This window comes from Pleurodeles waltl, chromosome 1_1 (genome assembly GCF_031143425.1).
Source record: "Pleurodeles waltl isolate 20211129_DDA chromosome 1_1, aPleWal1.hap1.20221129, whole genome shotgun sequence".
NCBI classification, from domain to species: domain Eukaryota; kingdom Metazoa; phylum Chordata; class Amphibia; order Caudata; family Salamandridae; genus Pleurodeles; species Pleurodeles waltl.
Genome location: NC_090436.1, coordinates 639152082 through 639168809, shown reverse-complemented (window position 1 = coordinate 639168809; position 16728 = coordinate 639152082). Strand labels below are relative to the sequence as shown.

Below are 16728 nucleotides of genomic sequence, written 5' to 3'. Positions count from 1 at the left end.
TTTCAACAAGATTATGGGAATGATGAAAATAACCAGGCACTGGCAAAGCCAACCGATCTGCCATTTTTTAGTGAGTCTTTTGATTTCATCAATGTGTGTCTTGTTTTGACATGTGTTTTGTTACACTTTATTGTTGTGGGAGCTGCCAGGTCCTCACCATTTTAACAAACACTGGCAAACAGAAAAAAAGTTTTTAGTCTCAAGAAGCACACAGTGGAGTAACAAAGGCTCCCCAGCCTCCCCCCCCCCCCAAGCACAGCACCTGCCCTGGGGGCCTCCATTATCTTTGCAGGGGGGTCCCCTCCAATATTATTATGCCACTGATTGCCACGGTAGTTCCTGGCACTGAACAAAACTACTTTGTGTGCCACTATGCTCCTTGTGGAAGAGCAGAATATGATCACTCAAAGCCAGCCAAAGATAGAGAGAGAAATAGAAGTTTAATAAAAACAAAATGTCTTTGTTAATGCCAGACCTAATTAGGGACCCAATTCGTAAAATGCACCTATGATATATGTCTTTGAATTAGTGGCTTTCATGAATTCCCAAGAACTTACAGAAGTAGACCAGGAAATCATACTTCTAGAAAATATTTGTGAACTGTATTTTAGCAGAAGCAAATATGCATGTGTAGATTTGCGCATGTGACAATCTATTGAGCGTTTACAAGTTCAGTTTTCCTCCAACCACTTTTTTCCCAACCCTGGAAGAACTTCTACTTCTGCTGGTGCCAGGAGTAAACTTCCAGCCTATCTCATGGGAAAAGATTAGAGAAGAGCTGGGGAAAATCTGTAAAACATGCAAGTTAGTAGGTTTGCAGACTGAAAGGCATTCCAGCACTGGAAATGTTACAGTATGTAGATCTGCGGTAAGGTGGCAAAATAAGGAAATTGCTAATGTAGGGATTGAAATTGCAAGTATTCAAGCCCTACTATAGTAGTAGTCCTGGCATATTCAGAGACGCTATTCTCAGAGCTCTTAGACAATGAGATTGCTGCCATAATTTGTTGCCGCAGTACATGGCACCAAAAGGACAAGTAGATTTTTTTCACAGGACAAGTACATTTAACAAGCAACCTGTCCCATTGACAAGTAGATTTTTTATTAAATTCTACACCCCTCCATTAGTAGTTTGTAAACATCTCATTCAGTGGTTCTTATATGACAGTTAGCAAGTCTCTACCATTCCGTTTCAACTAAAATGTTATATTTGATAACATGGAGCATAGACCGATATCAGCATTAATTTTACATTGTCAAGCTTTCACTATTAGCTGTTGCTAAAAAAAAATAAAGTATTATAAACATAGAAAGAACAGATGGTTAAGTCTGGTGTGACTACACAGCTTTTAGCAGCTCCCAGGTAATCACCAGAAAAAAAGCTTTATAAAGCTCTACTGAGACAGTGGTTAGGCTCCCCCTACAGGTTTGTTTCTTCTCCTTAATGCTTTTGATTGTACAGTAGTTGTGCCTGTCACCATACAAAGGGGTTCTATTGCCTCTGTTCTGCAATAATACGTTGTTCCATGTACTGCTTTAGCATTATTAACCGAGGACATAGGCCAGTTTGTTATTGCTGCAGAGGCTTAAGAGCAAAGGAAAGAATTAGCATATGTGCTTCCTTATTTGTTAAAGATAGTTTTTCCTTTGTGCAAGACAGCTGCTGCCACGTTTGGTGTGATGATACAGCAGAATTATTTTTTTGGTTTTATCCAGAACATGAGTCCTTTCATCCATGGGCTCTGAGGTGTTGCTGACATGCTGAAGTGCAATATTTGTAAATGTGTTTTCTTAAGGAGGCATCTGAGAACCAATGTCTTTGTTCCATTACTTAGACAGGGCAAAGTTACTTTGTGATGTCAGGCTGTTCATCATACATTGATCCCACCTTCTTGGGTGATAGCCATTGTTTAGCTGTACAGAGGTATTACAATTACTATAAGTTGCAGCAACGTGCATTGACCGATACCTCCGAATAGGTTATGGACAGCAGGGTAGAGGAGATAGCTTTAGTGCTGCCACCAGGCAGACTTCTAGGAGCTCATTTAGACACACAGATTAATGTTTTCCATGAGACACCAACCATTCAGATTTAGAGCGTTAGAGTCCCACATTTGTGTTGATAGAGATTAAAATGTAGTGATGTCTCTAGTGTCACAAAAGTCATCAGGATGTGACAGTTTAGGTTGATGAAAGTGAAAGAGTGAAAAAAGGGACGTAAAAAGCTGCACTGACACACAATTTAAATGTGTAATTGCTTGTATTTCAGATTTCTACTTAGGTGTATTTTGAATTAAATCATATGTTAGAAGGATAACACTTATGTTAAAATGCAATTGTGACTCTAGACTAACTGCATATAGAAACAATAGTGAATTTTTTGTGATTAGTAAATGATTAATGAGTTTAAAAATATGTGCAAGTGAGAGAAAAGCAGTTCCCTGTTGTACTTAATCAAATGCAGTAACAAAGCTTTTCATTTTATATGAAATGTATTATTCATATTGATGAAATATTATTAGTGGTAAATTTATAATTGGCATTTAACGCGTGTTTTGCTAAAATGTATTAATTAAAAACATTTTGTATTTTCTCTTGTGTTAGCATATGTGAGGCCTCTTGAAGCTTGTAATTAGTGACTGTGTTATAAATGCTGATTCATTTCCTACTGTGAACTTTCTTCTAGGTTATATTCACATGAGTAGTTTAGCTAGTTGGTAATAGATTATATTGTTTGAGTATAGCAAGAATGTAGCTTAGTGTCCTTGATGGAAGAATAGTGTGAAATATAAACTGGTTTCGTATACAAATATTTAAAATGCACGTGGAGTCACACAGATGGGAGACCTGACAGACCTGAGAAGAAACTGGACTGTTTCAATTTGGAGTTATACTATGAATTCTAAATGGTTGAAGACTATTCAACGTGACATGAACTGACACCTTTTACAGATCAGAACGGTTTGTGAATTTTATAATATTGATGGACATTTGAACATTGAGCAGTCCTGAGCAGTTCCAAGCATCTCGCGTGAGAGCCCCTGATGTTTGCAGATGCCTTGCTGATCCTGATGCTTTGCTTTTGAGGATTCCCTGAATGCTGTACCCTGGGAGAGCTATCTTCCTCTCTGCAATTTGCGGCTACCTTTGACTTGCCCTTTTTAGACTTAGAAATCATTTTATTTTCCCCATTCAGAAGGCTCTTGAGCAAGCTTCTGATATGCTGACGCTTTCTCTTTGTACGTATATTTTGTCAAACTTGGTTAGTGGCCTGCAGTCCGACATTATTTTTTCCCAAATTAATTTTGTCCTTTTTATGTTTTTTATGTATTTTGCCCGCATATGTTTATCCCCACACATTTATTCCCTGATTTGGTTAGATGTAGGGTTGATCTGTGCCCAGCCAAAGATTATTCACTTTGCTAAATTTGAATTGATCAATGATCGTAAATTCTGAACAACGTATTATCAGTGTCTCAGATATTTTTTATTGATGTTAATCATTATTTTTAATGAATGCCCAGTTTTGTTAATGCTAGTTAGCCTGAATGTATTTCAACGCCTTAAGCAACCCTTTGTGATTATGTATCTTTCTAATTTGGTCTTGTGCATTGTCTACATTCACTTTGAGCTTGTGTTTGTAATAAACTCTTTAAGTATATTTTGATTGGAGTTTTCCGTTGTTGTCCGCATTGGTCATGGTATTTAAATTGCCTGAGTTGGTATTGAAATTAGGTTGTTCACTACTTACTGAGTCCAAAGATTCATCGATCTCAGTTTGCATTTGATTCCTGCGAAGGACGAAAAATGCTACAGCAGTGTACTATGGCAAAAATAGAAATTCTACAATTGAATCGGAACATGACAATAGCACATACACCTATTGCAGGCTCCTTCTAGTACCTGAGAAAACTATGTGCCAACTCAAGGCCTCATACACATACCACAGGGAGAGCTTCACTGATGCTACTCCCACTTTCACCATTTCATGCTGCACAGTGTACTTTTAATTTTCCTTTTGCCTGCAGTTGGAGCTCCCTTTGAAGCAAGAATGTTTTAAGTCCATCCCTGCTTATCAGAAGTAATTTTAGAATTCTCCTAGTCTTATTATTTGCAGTTCTGCAGTGTCCAACACTGATAGATATTGTTTTTTCAGCACCAAGGGCTAGAGATTCCAGCCCCACTGTAAGCCCCCTTATTGTGAGTGGCCAGCACTGCCCTCTCCAATTACTGCCCATATGTGGCAGGAGTACACTCCAACCCTTGCTAAAACCTCTGGGACTCCATGTCTCCCACTACTCTGCCACCCATCTCAACAGCCACAGGAGTCAGGAGAAACATTGTCTAACCCTGACTACAAGCCAGCCTGCTGCTGCCAATGGAATATTACCTCAGCAGTGAAGTGTGGATGCCTGGGTGCTGCTTACTTTTAGTCAATCCCAGCCTCTCACTTCACTCACTTTATTCTTTTTCTCTACTTTCAATATCAGTATTGCCACTTATATGTTGGTGATTATTTAAGAAGATGGATCAGTGGGTTAATGCAGCTGCTGTTGAATGTTCCGAGCAAGATGCAAGTTACACAACACAATCTTAGTAGTCTTTTTGGCATTTAAAGGTGGTTTAAATGAGTATAGTTGAGCTGGGTATTAGTAGCACTGCTTGTAGCATGATCTTCAGTCAATTAAACCAGCATACTGTTTTTCAAGAACGCATATTTGTTGTATATCGGAATATGTCTCCTATCACCGTGCTCATGACCACCCTCTGACATTGATGCTGACTTCCAGCTCTGGTTCAGCCCCTGGACTCTCTACCAACTCGCTGTTTGCTAGCATCAGGACTTTCAGCTCTTCTGAGGGTTTTTGAACTGTCTCTCGCCACCTTTTTTGCACATGAAGATCTGCGTTGCGCAGACTAATTGGGTGGGGTGGTGTCTCAGCAGTGGCTGTAATGGAGAGGTGCTGTTGCAAAGGAGGAAACCGAAGGAAGGAAATTGCTAGCCTCAGACGCTGCACACTAGAAGCCAGTACCACACCAAGGGCGGCCCACTGGAGAAGCTGAATACTAGGGACATAGTGGATGGGGCGTATGAGGGGCACTAAGTAAAAGCAATTTAATTTAAAGTAATTTATTTAATCTAAGCAGTTCACTTAATCTCTGCCCCGTACGTTGCAGCATGTACTAAGAAGCTACACCAGCCTTTTCCTAGGGCCCACCAGGCTGGTAGCCCTTGCAAGACTTTTGTGATCTGCGCTCCCTTGTGGTGCCTCATTTCAACTTCAGTTTCCTCACCAGCATCGAATGACGTTGGCCGTGAGCTGGCTCTGATTTCACCCCCAGCTTTAGTGCCATGATGCGAACAGTCACCTCTTGCCACCGCTGACCATTGTCTCCATAGGCAACCCATAAGCACTCATTCAACTGAATAGCATTTGACTGGTGGCAAGGTCTGAGACAGAAGAACACTGCTGGTGAGAGAAACAGTGGCATTAGGAGGAGCACAGCATCATGAAGGCAGTCCCACCACCTAAGGGTGCAGCTTGTGGTGCTTGTGCAAAGCTACGGCTCCACATTACAGATTTTTGTTTTGTCTTCTGTCTCAACCTCCTTGATCCCGACCTATTCAGCTTACACATCTCTCACAGTTTGGGGGCCATGCACACAAGCCAGGAGTGGCAATGGTGACACGTAGCTCATTTCTATTACAGGCTCCAGCAAGAAAAAAGGGGGAAGGTCTTCAAGACAAAACAAGCAAAGCAAACACTAAGAGGTTCAGGTCATCCCACCAAGCTATCAAGCAAAGTAGGACCTTTTCTAATAGGTGTTATGCCTGCTATTCCTCAGATACTGTCCAGTGTTGAAGTAAAGCCAGAGCAGTCAAACTGCTTAAACCAAGATAATGACATTGGGTACTACCTTAAGGGCACCCCTAGTGACCCCCTACTTGAAATACATTTAGATGGGAGTCAAGAGAAGAAAGAAACAAGCTCTCTCTATCAGAAAATGAAGGAAGATCTCAGCCCTTTATGCAGAAACCAGTCATTTGAACCTGTTTCATTAATGGCAACAGCAAGGCTGGTGGGAAAGAGAGGGATGCAGTGGACAGTGATGTCCTAGTATGCCTACTATCATACACTATAATAGTAGAAAGCAAGCAGACCAACGGTGCATGTGCAACAAATATAGAACACTTGACAAACAGTCACTATAAGGGAGAAAGGGGCCATGAAATTCAGATACTGGCAAATGGTGCTAGTATCAAAGGGCTAATGTTATTGTCAATTTCAATGACAACAAGAACCGAGCCCAAACTCCTGAGATGACGCTCTAAACTAGTCCATAATAGACCATGAGCTTTCCCTTGCCTTGGACGTATTTGCCCAACAGAGCAGCCCTTTGTCAAAATTGCAATAAACTGCCAGCTAGCACTTCTAATTTACATCTGTCTTCTATAAATCAAGAAGGTTCCAACCAGCAAACTGAATATCAAGGACTGTGGTGTGGCCAAGTGGAAAGAACATTGATGATGATCGGTCAAGCAACAAGAATGGACGCTGGTAAACCGAATGTGCAAACCTCGGTACTGCAAGCATTGGCTACTTACACAAGAGCAATAGACTTGAAACTAGAAAAACTAAACGATCTTAAAATTAAAGCTCAATTGGGACTAAGGTACCAGAACCCTCATGTAATCGTATCCACTTAATGGATAACCTAGCTAGTCTCCCAGAAAAAAAACCTAAAAACAAGTTACATTCAAGATTTGAAGAGCAATGTCCCAACATAAAAAGAGGAAAATCCTGTATGCATGAGCCAAGAATGAGAGATTCCAGAGGCGAGAAATGATTTGCATCTGAACCAGAGTAACAAGAAAAAATTCACAACACAGTCTGTTCAAAGTTGAACACCTATCCTCAGCAGAAAGAGGACAAAATAACAGAGGACACTAAAGCCCCTCCGGTGCTGTCTAGAAAAAAACAAAAGATTGAAAACATTTAATAAAAAGGGGAAAAACCCTACAAAATAGAATGCTGTTTTTTCCCCTGTTTAAGCAGGCAGATTCACAGAGGGTTCCACCTGATAAATTGGAACAGGAGAATGATCATAATATCAACATCATAAAAGACATAGGGATAACAACAACAGATGGAATACCACCTAAAGGTCCTATAGAAAAATCAAGTAAGCCTTAAATGGAAAAAGCCCAATACTGATTGAGTGCTTGAAGGAGCATGTGAAGAAATTAGAAAGCATGCAGCACAGCAATTTAGTGTTACCCAAACTGATAACTCCATACTAATCATCAAGGGAAACCTAAGTAAAAATAATGAACAGAACACCACGCAGGCAATTATAAATAAGTCCTATTTGTCGGAGCCAACAATTTCTGCAAAACCTATACCGACAGGGATGCAACTGCCTAGTGGGAGTGCGATTAACAAAGCAGCAGCCAACTGGAGCAAGGCAAGTTGAAGTTAAGAGAAATAGGCCCATATTTATACTCTGTGCCGGAATTGCGTCATTTTTTTAAACGCAAATTAGGCACAAACTGAACTCCATATTTATACTTTGACACTAGACCCGTCTAGCGCCAAAGTTATAGAGTTTGAATCATTTTTTGTACGTGAAAACCTACCTTTCGCTAATGTCATGCAAGGTAGGCGTTCCCGTGCAAAAAATGACTCTAAGGCATGTGCGCCTTATTTATCCTCTGGCGTCAAAATGACGCACAGGAGGAGGCGGGCCTTAAAACATGGTGCCCAGCCGGATTTGTGCCATTTTTTAACACCTGGGTCAGAGCAGGCGTTAAGGGACCGGTGGGCTCATTTCCATGGTCAGAGACCATGGAAGCAGTCCACAGGTGCCCTTCCCTGCGCCCAGGCTCACCCCTGGAGGATACCCATGGATGGGGGTACCCATCCATGTTGAGTGCAGATAAGTATATATATTTTTTTTTAAGTGGCATGGGGGGCCTAACTTGGGCCCCCTTACATGCCACTGTGCCCAATGCCCATGCTCAGGAGACAGAAGTCCCCTGGGCATGGCCATTGGGCAGGGGGGCATGACTCCTGTCTTTGCTAACACAGGAGTCATTTCCATGGGGGTTGTGTGTCAAAAAATGGCGCAAGTCAGATTAGAGCCAATATTTTTGACTCTAACCTGACTTGCAACATTCTTTGGCGGACAACCCCCAGTCTTCCCTTCACCTCTGCTGCCCAGTTACCGTAATTTATTTTGCTGCAAACCAGGCCGCAGCGCCGGCTAACGTCATTCCATAAATAAGGCGCATTGGAATGGCGTTAGCCAGCGGTAAACTTTTTGACGCAAATCTGCCCAAGCGCTGATTTGCGTCAAAAAGTATAAATATAGGCCATAAGGAGGGCTGCTAAAGGAACTGGGACCGAATAAGAGTATTCCAACCCACAACTACAGAGACAATCCCAGGAGAGAGACTCTCATCACAAATAGCAGACCATCACCAAGTAACATGCCAACTGACAAAAGAAGAATATGTTCCCTTAGTATCCAAAGCAAGGAAAACACAATATAATAAAGAGGGGGATTTGTTACAACTGTTCTCGGCACTGCAAGGCCTGGAGAAAATCTTCTCGACTGATTGAAATTAAATGAAATTGGAGATATCAATAAATACACAAATATCATATTGTCTAGCAGTGAGTTTAAAGCCAAAATATTATCTCACAAGGCAGCTCTTGAAGCATGAGGCATCCGGATAAGAACCTCTCCGGGTATTCAGTATCCAGAAGTGTTCTCTTGATTGGCCCAGAAGGAGCAGCCATCAATGCTATAGGATCAAAGAAACCCCTTAGATTATAATACTCAAGTTAGATCTATTCTTCTGAAACCAAAGGCCCTGAATTAATTGGTAATCCTTCTAGATGAATGCTTTGTGAACACGGAGTTCATCACTAATACCAGTTTCTGTCAACCCAACCATCATCAGCGCCATTAACGCCCATCACATAGAAAGTCTTCCATGTACTGGTGACCAAAATAAAAACTCGGACTCAATCTTAATTATTGTGTCCTGGAATGTCAGAGGCTTGAACAACACGATCAAAAGATCTGATTCATAAAATAATTGCAACAAAATGAGATAATATTCCTTCACGAAACCTGGCAGCGACCAGAAAGTTTGTGGCAAAATCATAATTAATAATATGTCCCAGCCAAACCATTGGAGAAATGGGGACACCCATCAGGTGGAGCGGCAATATACATACAAAAGAGCCTCAAAGTAGAAGTCACTGTATTACATAGAGAAGGTGGTGATCTTGTTATTTTTAAATTACACTCCTCCGCCATTGTTCCACTTGTACCACCAACAATAATCTTTGGAAATGTGTATACAAATCTGCACCCCACAAAGTAAAAAGTCTATAAAAAAATGTTAGTGGGGTAGTACAAAATAACTTACTGATCTATTCGCGTGCAGTGGGGCTCCTCAGAAGCGACTATAATTCAAACCTGCTCGCTCAAACATTCAAAATCTAGTGGAAACAAGTACTCTGAGATGGGAGTCCCCTAGCTAATAAAGAATAATTCCAAGGAAGTGCGGCAAGATTTTCTGCTGACCAGCACTTTGAACAATTTAGGATTCCGTGCAATGATTGGCAGATTTACAACTAATCAGGCCGCTTCAGACTCTCGTATCTCCGGAAAAGAAGATTAAATACTTGACTGCATTTAGATCACTGAGGCCCATTTCCTGAGGACAAAAACATTTAAAGTTGTGTATACTGGCGATAGTGTATTAAATACAAAAGAGGGACAGGGAGATTACTGGTCCAGTGTACGGTCTCCCAAGTAACCTATTATAAAGAAAGGTACACTGTTCCAAACAACAACCAACCTGTTTAATATATAGGAAAGCGAGGTCGAGTGAAGTCAGAGATACAGAAAGTATCAGGAGAGCCCTCAAGCACCCATTAGGGTGACATGTTTCATCACTGGGCTATCTCCTCGTCAGACCGGTGCTGCAATGTCTGGCGGACCACCCACAGATAGGGATGGTACTCAACCGAAGGCAATTTGCCAGGTGGAGGTCTGGAATGAAAACTGACTAAAAAGATAAGTAAGGATGTGTAAGTGAAGGAGAGTGAGACTTGACTAAATAGACAGGATTAGGCGTACTACCCTTCCTTCTTTATAGAGTATAGCGGGACATTATTCCCGCCAAGACTCTGAATGTTTTTAATCTTGGCCTGAACCTTTCCTCTGATTCATTAAAATGATGTTTTAGGCTCAGAGCCAATTTTATTTTATTCTCACTCTCCTTCACTTACACATCCTTGCTTATCTTTTTAGTCAGTTTTCATTCCAGACCTCCACCTGGCAAATTGCCTTCGGTTGAGTACCATCCCTATCTGTGGGTGGTCCGCCAGACATTGCAGCACCGGTCTGACGAGGAGATAGCCCAATGATGAAACATGTCACCCTAATGGGTGCTTGAGGGCTCTCCTGATACTTTCTGTATCTCTGACTTCACTCGCCCTCGCTTTCCGATATATTAAATAGGTTGGTTGTTGTTTGGGACAGTGTACCTTTCTTTATTACTGGCGATAGTGGCCATGCGATGCTTCGTGCCAAATATTGGTGAGCTTGTACTTGTGGGATCCCATTCAGCCATTAGGCAATCAAACTATAATTACAACCATTAAGAAAATCAGATCAGACATCACCAAACTGAAAAATTATTTAGTCAGTTTGAGCAAGTTAAACTGAATCTCGACAGCAACTTGGCCAATTATCATAAACAGGATGTGAGAACGTTTTCAAAGCACCGGAGGTCCCCCGGTGGATACAACCAAGCCGGAAGCCGAATCTTCCCGCAATGATATCAGGGAGATTATTTCATCAAAAAGAAGAGAGAGTTGTGATGCCAGTTATCTGGCAAGAAATAGAAAGAGTCTCAGTGGATTGCACTAAGATCTGAACAGAGAGAATACAGAAAGAAGAGATGTGAATTAGATCCACTTTGAGGAGAAAAACGGTGAATAAAGCTACATAAAGCAGCAAAATCTACGAACCTACGCACCTTCTGGGTGCTGGTACATGGGATAAAGACCCTGAAGAACCAACAAGAGTTTGGTAATATTACAGCAGCATCTTGGTCGACATTTGTTGCTAACTTTTATGTGGCCAACCAACAAGTGGAAATATTAACGGCAATATGTATGTACACATTTTCCCATTGATACAGAATGGGTAAAGCCCTTTGACACATCTGACCCCAAGTCTTTTTAATCTACCAACTCATGAAGAAGTAGACAAGAGCATCAGGTCTGTAGTGTCCTGCTGGACACGTTCTAGAGGCCATACATCTACACCACACATCCACCCAACACAGGCGTCACCAGTCAGGTGACCCGGCCAATAAAAAAGACCTGTGCGCACGTGCCTGAGGCCAGTTCCTACTACCCAGCTACTGTGTCTGTGTCCATTATTTTAGTAGCATGAGTGCCTAGGCCCCCAACACTACAAGGTCCATACAGTTGGCCTGTAGCACTGCTTGTGCCCTGCAAAGTCTCAAGACCGTGGCAAGTGTTGTGTTTATAAAGGTATTATTATTTTTTTAAACTGATAGTTACACTTTCTAAAGCTGATGGGGGCATCCTGCGCATTACTCCTTAAAAAATAGAAATGCGGTCTCATGCTTAGGGTACCAAGCTTCACTCTCAGCACACCATTGGCCCGTGTGTGTAATCCTAAAGGGGTGAAAATTTGTATTCTTTTAAAGTTTTGCTTATGCGTGTATGTCACAGGCAAATGGTGCCATCGACCTGTACAGCTAGATGCCAATTGTAGATATTGGGATAGGCAGATTCATATCTGGCTCCAAGTGAAGATTTTAAAGGCGTTAAAGTTTGAAGCAGTATCATAGAAAATACTCTAATAGAGGCAAAGAGGAACCTTACCTGAAACTGCTGTTGCAGCTAAGCGGTTAGAGATAGACATATATACAAGAGAGTGCAGGAGCCCAGACCTCACTGTGTCCCAAGTCATGTGTGCCCCACTCCACCCCTAGGGTTTTTGCTGGGAAGAAGTCTGTGTGTGTTTGCTTTCTGAGCTAAAACTCTCATCTTTAGTGAGGGAGTCTGTGGTTAGAATAAAGTGTCTCTGATATTTAAAGCAGGGAATCAAGAGCTGATGGTAGCCTACAATAGGTGTGCTATATTGCTGTGGTTGATGGAAAGGCAACAGCCTGTGTGTGTGTGTGTTAGTGTCTGTGTAAGTGCGGGGGGAGGTGTTCATGTGTGTGACAGCAGGGTGAAAGTTGGGCCTGAGCGAGTGCAGGGTGCGCAATTTTCCCTTGTGAGTGCAGGAGTTGGGTGAATGTATGTGAAGGTGTGTGTCTGTGTGTTTGTGGTATGAGGTGTATCATTATGAGTCCAGGGTGATCAGTGTACCTGTGTTACTGCAGGGTGATCAGTGTAGGGTGATCAGTGCACCTATGTGAGTGCAGAGTGAGTGGTGTGCCCATTTGAGTACAAAAGGGTGTGAGAGTGTTGTCAGTAGTACGAGGTTGGTAGTCCATGTAGGGGTGTGAACCTGCTTTCAGGAATGTATGACTGCTATTCTATGAGGGATGTAAGAGTGCTGCCTGTTCTGTGATTACTATTCTGTGATGGGCATGAGAGTTTAGATTCTTACTGCTAGTGCTATGGGTCTTAGTGCAGTCAGTAGTGTAAGACCACCACTCTGGGATTTAAGTGAGACCGCTTGACTGTGAGGTGTATGGAAGTGCTGTCTGTTGTGTGAGACACTACTCTGTGAGGGGTGTGAGGGAGCTTATCAGTAGAGAGAAACTGCTTGTTTGTGGAGGATGTGAATGCTGGTTGTATTGTGACTCCACTATTTTGAGGGGTGTGAAAGTGCTGTATGTAGTGTGGCTGTGAGGAATATGAGTGCTGTCAGAGAGTGATGAGAGTTTGTGAGATGGTAGAATTCTGTCAGTGTGAGAGGTAGGAACCCGTTTTTTATAGTGACTACTAGGGTATGAGTTAGGTAAGAATGTTTTTGGTACTGTGTGACCGCTACTCTGAGGGGTGTGAGATTGCTGTCATTAATGCAAGAATTCAAGTCTGTGAGAGATGTGAACTTTCAGTAACGTGACTGTCAGCATGTGAAGGGTTTGAGAGTGCCATCAGTAGTGAGAGAATGATACTCTGTGAGAGCTGTGCACGTTCTGCTGGTAGTTTGAAACTAGTAGTCTGTGGGGTGTGAGAGTGCCACCGGTGAAGTCAGACACCCAGTGTTAGAAAGTGGTCATGGTATTGTGAGACTGTGATCTGTAATGATGCCGCTGCTCTGTGAGATTCCTGTCTCTAGTGTGAGATTGTGAAATTGTGAGGGTAATAGGGGCAGTCTATAATGTGAGACTACTAGTATGATGGGTGTATGAGTGCTTCTGTTGTGATGAGTGAGAGAGAGCAGTCAGTAGCGAGAGACCACTATTCTGTGAGGAGTGTGAGAGTGATGTTTTTCCTTGTGAGATCTACGATGGGAAGGGTGTGGGAGTGATGCTGTCATTGTAAAACTGCTAGTCTTTGAGATGCACCAGTGATGTCGGTAGTGTAAGACAGCTATTTTGGGAGATGTGAGAGTGCTGCATATGAATGCTTTCCAGTCTGCTACAGACTATAGTGTTACCTGCAGCACTGGGCCACTCTCATAACCAAAAATGCAACTGAGGCCTTGAGTAAGAGATTTCCTGTCCACGTTTATTGTGTGCCTTTGGTGACAAATGTGCTCCACTTTCACACCCACGGGCTTCTACTGCTGACAGCCCACAGTGAGGAATGGGCAGGGAAGGCATTACAGTAGTGGCTGAATTGTAACTTTCCATTCATTTCCCTACAGTAATAAGGTAAGCTGTAGCTGAAGAGCGATGCTTTAAGGTGAAGAAAGTGGCAACATGAAAACATATTATTAGTGCAGAAGTGCAACAGCACATCCTGCACTTTTACTACGGTTGTCACTTTTCTTAGAAAACAGTATCATTCATTTCTTTACATTTTTGCTATTTGGAACAGAAAAGAGCTGGTATGGGAAATAGAACTGGAGTAAAATTGTCAGGATTTACTTTTGCAGTTTTTATATACCATGAACTTGGCTCAATGATAATAGAGCACTTTAAATAAGCATCAGCTTACATTATACAAGGATAATGTTTTTAGACAGAAGAAGGTAAAGTGGTTTGCCCAGAATAACAGGATGTTGAACCAATGCTGGGACTTGAACCTGGTTTCATTACTGAAGTATGGAAAACTCAGCGTCCAGTTTGTAGCTCTACATCTTTGCAAGATACTTACTACTGATCTCTATATGGGGCTTGAGAACAGCTTTCAGTAATGCTTCAATTTGCTTCTGGTTGAATCAACTCAAAAGTGCCCAGAGGTAGAGAAGCCTATATAACTGGAGTTACCGCTTCACTTTGGATGCTACCATGTTTTTTGTCCTGGAGATGTCTCTTTCAAAATAAGCTTACAAGGGTCAACACTTTGACAAATGCACTAGAGGACTGATTTCAATTATGATGTTGTACACACCATACTCTGATTCCAAGTTGTTTTATTGAAGCATACTTATATCACAATCTAGTATTGTACATATGCTTAGTGTATAGCAGTTGCACACCTTAATACACTCATTGACTTTCACGGGGTTGTTTGGTTGGATCACCTTTCTGTAATGCAATGTGTTATCATTGTTTTTAGATTATTCACAGCAAAAAAAAATTATTTTCCTGATTAGCCAAAACTATGATATTGTAGTCACTAAGTGGATAATGATTGGGAGTTGAGGAGTCGCTGAAGAATATATGTGACAGTTTCCACAGATGATGAAATAGATGATTGCTAGATCCTGAATTTGACTCCATATTTTATTAATTATTGTTTGAGCACAGAATATTTAATTTAATGATGTATGTTTTTAACTTTGGGAAGGTTGTACATGGATATGACATATATGAGAAACAAATCATTTATATGAGTCTAGTTATAGTCACAAGCCACACCATTTTCTTCATGTTGTAGCAGGCCTACCAGGATTGAATAGTTCCCTTTAAACTGGACAATCAAACCATATCTGGGTACCAATGGTACAGAAATACCTAACTTTCTAACTCCTTCATGTCCAACCCGAGCCCTTCTTTAAACACTCATTTTCTGAAAAAAGCAGATTTACACCAAATTACAAACAGTACACTTCCTGAATATATTCATGGATTTTTGCCAAATGTGGTGTGGTTCTGTACAGCCATTATTTTTGTATAAGAGAAAAAACATCCTAAGGCAATTAACGTGGGAAAGCCCTTGTTTTTGTGTTCCCTGATTGATGGATCAATGCAAAACCTTCCATTTAGAGGGCTATGGTTGATGAACTTCTTCGAACATTTTGTGCAGATTCATCAAACGGACACTTTTTTAATTGGAAATGGGCCATAACTTGAGAGACCTGGTTCTTATTTATGACAAAAGACTACCTGCATTGTAAGCCCTTAAAAATCTTTTGAGTCATCCACCTGTGCTTTGTGTCTGTAAGCATCAACTCTCAAAAGACTACCAGGCAATAGAAGGGATCAATCAAAATACTGTTTGCAAACCTGTTCAGATTAGTCACGTTAATGTAATTGTTTGAAAAAGCATGCATCAATTGCCCAAAATTTGTAAATGAAATGTTTGAATGACAGTGAATGAATAAGCCTAGAGAAAGAAGCAGGATAAAATGATATTATCAGCTGGTGATTACAGAAGTGCCACTAATAAATAAAATAAATACATTTCTTTTTTATTTAATTTGAAGTACCTAATATCTTCTTCGCTTTAAATATATCTTGCTACAAATGTAATTTCAAGAAAACATTCTATAATATGAAATTAGGATTGGAAGAGCAAGAGCTTTGGCTGCTTCTCAAATTTGCTGAACCATAGGATTTTTCCCAGATGTTGTTATTATACCAGCTGATGGATGTGAAGAACACAACCTTTTACACTTAATAGACTAAATTGACACTCAAACCTTGCAATCATGCCATACACCAGCAGAACAAACAGCAGCATTTTAAAAAGAAAAATTTGTAAAGGCGGGAGGTCTGGTGTCAGCACCAGCCATTTGGTTTCATCAACGCTTGTTTTGTTTTGTCATGTTTTTTTAAAAACCTGATAGTAGGGGAGCAGCCAGGCCCTTGCCAAAAAGCAACTGGCTAAAAAGAAAAATATTTTTTGTTTAAAAAAGCACACATAGCCATAGCAGTCGCTTGCGACAAAGGAAATTACTTTTATGCGCAGATGTTCACCTTGTGCAAGAGCCGAACGCCATCACTCACAGTGACGTTAGCCTGTGGCTGTAGAAGACTGACCCATTGCTCCAATTTGTAGTGGACGGAAGGCAAAGAAGGCAAATGTGAATGGCAGAACAACAGACCAATCAATCAAGAGGGCTGGCTGAAATCCCCTATACGTGAGTAAATTACTTATATATTTATAGTAAAATCAAAAGGTCTTGGCTAACCCTAGACATAAGGAATGCCAGACGTGGCTATGCTTTTTATTACTCAAAATACTGTCAGATATGCTGGAACCCTGGTCTAATGCACTTTATGTAGACAAATACGCCCTGGTCCATTAGGTTGGCATGGAAAGCCCCATTCCCATTTACCTTACAGTTAGCAAAACAAAAAACTAACTAAGCGATCAA

At 41.2% G+C, this 16728-nt stretch overlaps 1 protein-coding gene across 1 annotated transcript in view; it reads right to left on the bottom strand.

Moving 5' to 3' along the window:
* Positions 1-16728, bottom strand: part of LVRN (laeverin) — a 470465-nt gene that overhangs the window by 368634 nt on the left and 85103 nt on the right. The gene's annotated exons all lie outside the window — the stretch shown is intronic.